This window comes from Austrofundulus limnaeus, unplaced genomic scaffold (genome assembly GCF_001266775.1).
Source record: "Austrofundulus limnaeus strain Quisiro unplaced genomic scaffold, Austrofundulus_limnaeus-1.0 Scaffold61, whole genome shotgun sequence".
Lineage (NCBI taxonomy): Eukaryota > Metazoa > Chordata > Actinopteri > Cyprinodontiformes > Rivulidae > Austrofundulus > Austrofundulus limnaeus.
Genome location: NW_013952463.1, coordinates 1,920,558 through 1,927,066, shown reverse-complemented (window position 1 = coordinate 1,927,066; position 6,509 = coordinate 1,920,558). Strand labels below are relative to the sequence as shown.

Sequence of the window (6,509 nt, the reverse complement as noted above, 5' to 3'; positions counted from 1 at the left end):
TTACAGTCTTTATTTTACAGTTAAAATATATGTTTATCAAATAAAGTCTAATGTTACAACTAATCAGGGATCTCTTTAAATAAATAGTATTCAAATTGTAAATTGCATTGTGATCCACTTTTGTCTTGATCAGACTGGCCATTAGATTGTCAATCCTGTCAGAATTAAACACTGTTTCTCCAAACATAGGACCTTCAAAGAGCCATCTACTTCAGGTAAGATAATTATTCATATTCTCCATATGTTCTCTAAAGATCTGAGCTATAGTGTTTGATGTTTTGCTGTCATACACTAAAATGCTTGTTTTCCTCCACATCTGGGTGTCATGTTGGTACATCAAATTAAAAGTGTTTGACCATGTAAATGGGTGATAAATAAGCTCATCAGTATCAGAACCACATCATTATGAAAGCACAAGCAGATCTGACATTTGGTGTTTTATATTATTAATGACTTGCAGGTGTTGGGAGGTTGGCACACAGTAAACGAGCAAAGATTTTAAAAGATTTGGTCGGGTTAGTGCACTTTGTGTAAATGTCAAGTACATTTTTTTACTTAAATGTTTACTTTTAGCCAAGAAAAAAAAAAGGAATTTGAAAGTCCCCAGTTGTTGTATTAATGTTACACAAGAAGTTGGTTCAGTTCTGACAGAAGTTTGTGGTCTCTCGTTGCCTTTAAGGTTCTGATGGTTCGACATTTTGGCGAATGCTCTTTCATCTGWCAGCAATCATCTTTTCAACAAACAAACACGCAGTGACAGACCTTTGTCTTAATGTTGTGCTTGTTTTGGTTTGGGCTTTTGAGATCGTTTTAATACGATCCTCGGTTTCCATTCACAATGACATCCCATAAACAAACTTAAAAAAAACTTAAAACAGGGAAAAAGAGAGGATGGAGACGGAAGAATAGAGCGGAATAAGTCCATTTAAGCAGTTTTGTTTCGAGTCACCAAGAGTTTTAAAAGTAAACAATGTTAAGCTGACAAGGGACTACTTGCACATGTTGCCCTTAATGTTATTATTTCTATATGCTAATAAAAGTTCTTGTTTGTGACGTGAAAACTCATACTTAATTTAAAAAATGTATATGTTTATTAGGTTTTTCACTTAAATATGGCATCTTTTTTTTACTGACACAATGCATTCTGAGGATGACAATTATGGGTTGTAGTTTAGAGCAGTGGTTCCCAAACTTTTTATCTTCTGACCCACAAAGTATCCATGGCAAAAACTTGTGACCCCAAATATTACTGGTCTGAGTACACAAACTTTGTTAATAACCATAAAAACACAGGCTTTTTGACAATCTAAACAGCTAGTAGACAAATATAGTTATTTATACTTATTTTGTGTTTTTGTAATAGTTATTGGGAAAAGATTACATCAGCAATTATTTTTATTACCCTTTAAATTGATTTCTGGAGATTATCCAAGGTGCTTCATGACCCATAATTGGTCCCAAGCCCAACTTTGGGAACCAAAGTGCAATGGTTCCCAAACTTTTCAGCTTTTGACCCACAAAATAACAGTAGCAGAGACCTGTGCCCCCAGCTGTTTTTGGATGATAAACATTTTTATCAGGTCAACTAAACATGGGCATAGTAACAATATTTTTATACTACATTTATCCATTTTAAATATACTAACCTCACTCCTTTGTAACAACTAAGGCAAAAAATGTAATTAATTCAGAAAATCTTTTCAGGACCGCACCTTGATGTTTCGGGACCCCACTTTGGGTCCCGACCCCAACTTTGGGAAACACTGGTTTAGACTAAAACACAGTTTGTTCTACACAATGTATGGATTGAAATGATCCAAAGTTATGTTATAGCTTGGGAGATAATGCTATATTTATTAGCCATATATTGCCATATATATTAGCTATATTAGCTCAGGTGTTAACATGAAAGATAAAAGGCTAAAGCTGAGGTTCTCCTTCCATGAAGCAGCTCTTTTGTCCTCCATCATAATTTTCAGTGACAGACTGGTTCATTTCTACATTCTCCTCTCTGTCAATGAGATCAGGTTTCATTTAAAAGGGCTGAACATCAGACATTGTTTAAAATTAATGATCAAACTGGATAGAGCTTGGACCGGAGCACCGGTAAGCAGCATCATTCACCCAGAATGCTTTGTGGCATAAATCACATGCGACAATTTATGTTTTTACTTCATAAAAACTAATCAGCCTCCAACATTTTTACAGTCTTGTTGAAGCAAATGTAACTCAAATAATGTGAAATGTTACAACTAGTCAGAGATCACTTTAAGGAGCAAAAGCGTGGAGTAAAACTTCACGGAGCTTTTTGACAAACCTGGATCAAACTCATCATGACACAGCTGGTATCAGCTATAAGAACAGTATTAGATTCATCTCAAAACCTCTTCAACTTTCTGGTGATGCTTGCTGTGTTTACAGTGGAACGACTGCGATCCAACTCTTCACTAAGGGAGGTTGTGGTTTCTTCTGTAATTATCAGTTTCACAGCAACAGTCCGTTAATGCACCATCTTATCTTCCCACAACACTCCTTTCCCTCTAAAGACAGACTATTTTTAGTTACTGTTTCCAAACAACACTGAAACTCTCCTTAAGAAGTGATCGAGAGTGAGGAGGAGTGGGAGGGTGTGTCAGACGAGCCAGATCTAAAGCTGGAGATGCAGGAGGTGGAAATGACACAATAGGATGTAAATTACACACAGCTCTGTTGAAAGGGGCTAAATTAAACAAACCGACTTCTGATACTAAAGTAGATCTTGTTCGTGTCATTGAGGTAAACTAGTTAATTTAGCAAAAAATAAATAAAAAAATAAAAAAATGATATTTTGCAACAAATGGCAAATTCAGTTCTACACGAAGTTACACTCAAAGAATAACCAAGCCATATGACTTCATTCAATATCTATTTGTAAAAAATAAATTTAATGAGTTTATTAAACATAAAAGCTTCTTAATGGAATATAAATCAACACTTACAAAAGAAAAACATGTATAACTGAATGAAAAACACGTATGACCCCAATTCTGAAAAGGTTAGGATGCCACTCAATGTATAAGTATAAAAAGAATGATTTGCAGATGAACCTCTGTTTTATTCACAGTAGAATGTGGCCAAGATGTCAAACGTTGAAACTGAGAAACTGTAAAATGTTTAGTAAAATCTAAGACTTCAAATATCCCATAATTATATTATCAAAGGACCAGACTGAAAGTCAATATTTTTGCCCATGAAAGCTCTATCATGCAAAGGAAAAAGCACACGTGAACACAAAGAAACATCTTCATTGGGTCAAAGCTGTTTTAAAACGGAATAAGGCYAATTGGAAAACTATCTTGTGGTCAGATGAATACTAATTTGTTACTATTACTTGTTGATGTTTTGCTAATATAAATGTCAGAAATACCTTATATTTTAATAAAAATGTACAATTTAATACTTTTAACATTTGATATATTTACTCTGTTCCACTATGAATAAAATAATAAGTTAATAAAATCTGCAATTCATTGTACAGTGAACCCTGCGAAGTCGCATTTCAAAATTTGCAGACTCGGTCTTTTGCAGATTGTTGATGTAATCCCACAATTTATTGTAAACCAGAAATACAGTTTCAGTGAGTTGGTAAATTTTGGTCAGTAAACCTACATTTTATTGTATTTTCATTCAATTAAAATAAATTTATACAGTATATTATGTACTTGGAGTATATTTATTGTTTAAGCTCTAAAGACCTGCATTTATAAGCCACTTTTGGATCCCTACCCTACCCTATCCCTTTGAATCCCTCATGATTCACGGGTGTTCTAAGAATGCAACCCCATGAATTTTGAGGGTTTACTGTATACTGTTTTTATTTTCTTCTTTTTATTTTATTTTATTTATTTTTTCTTTTTCGTTTTTTAACATTTTGCACAACCCAACATTTTGACATTTACAATATTTTTGCAAGTGACATTTATCACTCAGTAAAAAGGTAATTCTGTAATTTCCCTTTTGGATCAATAAAGTATTTTTGATTTGATTTGATTTGACTTGAATTGAATTTAGAACTGACTCAATAATTTGTTGATTTTTAGATTAACTCGACTGGTTAAACTCAATTGAAATTACTATTTTAAAGAACAAAAATCTCCTGCCAGGTCTTATCTTGTCATTCAACATGACTTACATAACAACACAAACTTCTGAAGTGAATTAAAATGAATTCGACAATGTTCATAAAATGAAAAACAAGATAAATTTTGAGTGCAAAATGAATCAAAACATAGTCATTTAAGTTTTTCACGCCTGAAAAAAGTATTTTATTGTGTAATATGTGAACTAGTTATGTACATTTTTTGGTAAAATAAGTGCTATTACTGCGATAATGGTTGCTTGCAAACAGTTATTGGTTCAGGGGAAATAAATAGTTATTCGAAAAAATAAAAGTTGGTGGAGTTTTAGGTTTCAGTGCTATTACAGTGATTAATTTTTTTAATGCCCAAAGCAAAACACCCCAGCACATTCCTAACGGGAACATGATGCATCGACTTAATCTAATTAAAGTGAGCATGTTCATTGTGTGTGTGTTTATAATAAAATGGCATACACAGAAGAAAAGCACYTTTTTTTGCAAATTTCAGGTATTTATAGATCAAAGGGGTGAACTCTAGAAAAACCCATGAATCACTGTAATAATCTGGTGTCACTCCTCGACACGTCATCATCCTCGAGTCAAACAGCGATACAAGTTTCCTCTAGCCTCCTCGCTCCTTACGTCTCCCTGCGACTGAGGAATGCAGAAAAGCTGTAGGTGTTCCACCTCCTCCTCAGAACTGACTGCACATGACTGAGGATGTGACTCACAGCAGCCTGACACAGGTGTGTGGTTTTTTATGGTCTGCTTCCATAGAGCAAAAACATAAAGGAAGGCTGCGTCACCGAGACAAAAAAACCAGACAGGGCTCATGCAGATCCCCCACCCCCGTGTGTGAAAACGCCCACCCCTACACTCTGGCTGCCCGTCTGTTTCCATATGAGTCCCAGCCCTGCCCTCCAGGTGTGTATACAGGTGTGTGCTTGCATACATTAGTGAGAAGAAAGGGATTACAGCTTGATGGACGCTTGTCTCCTCGCCTGTGGCGTGTCCACCCTTAGAAACGCAATATCCCTTTCGAAAACTTTTTTTTTTTCCTCCCCCCAGTTCAGAGTGCTGGGAGTGAGTCAGGTGAGGAATTCCAAGATAATCAGGTTGTATTATTTCAAATCCAAGTCTTAAAGCCTCAAAACGCCAAACTGTTCTGGCCTCAGGGTCTGCAGCCGCCTTGGAGAACAGATTAGGTTCGAGGATCAGCATGAAACATTCCAGCCGTGTGTGTGTGTGTGTGTTGTTTTCTGTGTGTCCACTGAGCATGAGTAAATGGAAAATCAGCGTGTTGTCAAAAGAGATGCCCGTTACATTTCAGTTCAATTTTGTTTTTCTTTTCACATGGCGACGGTTTGCAACAAAAGTCACGTCGAGCCACTTCGAACGTGCATTCGAAACAGAAGCACACGTGTCCAGGTGTGGGCACACATGTGGATCTGGCACGGGGGGGGGGGGGATTTCGGCTCGCTCCGTTTGCTGAAACTGTTTGAAGCGAAGCAACAGACCTCATAACTCCACTTTAAAAGGGAACACAACTTCGGTTCCTATCAGTGTAAAATCAGAGACGAACTTTGGAACAGCCTCGTCTGAAAGCTGAAGCCAGTGTTTTGTCTGTGTTAATAACACAGAGGGAGATAACCATGTAAAGTCAAACGTGGAGTCAGCATCCTGAAGCTAAAGCCGTTTGAATCTCAGTTACTAACACAAATTCTTTAAATGTATCTGAGGAGGTGATGGCGAGCCATTACTATATTATTATAAGCTTGCAGTTTTATCCTTCGGTAGTTATTTTATTAGCTAAAATAGCATAATAGCAGCATAATTTCTCTCCATCCGGCCATGCTTGTTTACAAAATGCATAAAAAGTGCTGAAATCACCATATTTCCTTAAGTTTCACATATCAAATATATGTTTCATAAATCACACACTTGGTTTTAAACATTATGCAATCAGTGTAGAATAATCCAGTCCAGGTTTGAAGTCTCGGTGTGTTTTAGTTTTTAAACTAGAGCGGATTAAAGATGCTCAAGGTCGTGAAAACGGGTGGAATCGCCCTTTAGCCATTCCTGAAAACTTCAGCGTTTTTTCCTCATAAATTAACGAGTTTTTTTTCTTGTAAATTTCTGATTTTACCATGTCAGATAAAATCTAGTTTAAATGTTGCAAATTTCTGCCTTTAATTATAGGAATTTCTGAGGTTTTTTTCTCGCAAATTTGCGACTTTTCAAAATAAGAGAATTTCCTGTTTTTTTTTTCTCGAAAATTTCTGAAATTAATCTCAGAAATTCTGAGTTTTTTACTCAGAGATTTGCTCCTCCTTTTTTTCATCTGCAACATGGCCCTAATACGCCGTCGTACCTGTGTGTGTGTGCGTGCGTG

General features: G+C 36.0%; 1 protein-coding gene across 2 annotated transcripts in view; it reads right to left on the bottom strand.

Moving 5' to 3' along the window:
- crlf1a (cytokine receptor-like factor 1a) overlaps positions 1-6,509 on the bottom strand; it is a 23,548-nt gene that overhangs the window by 5,487 nt on the left and 11,552 nt on the right. The window lies entirely within an intron of this gene.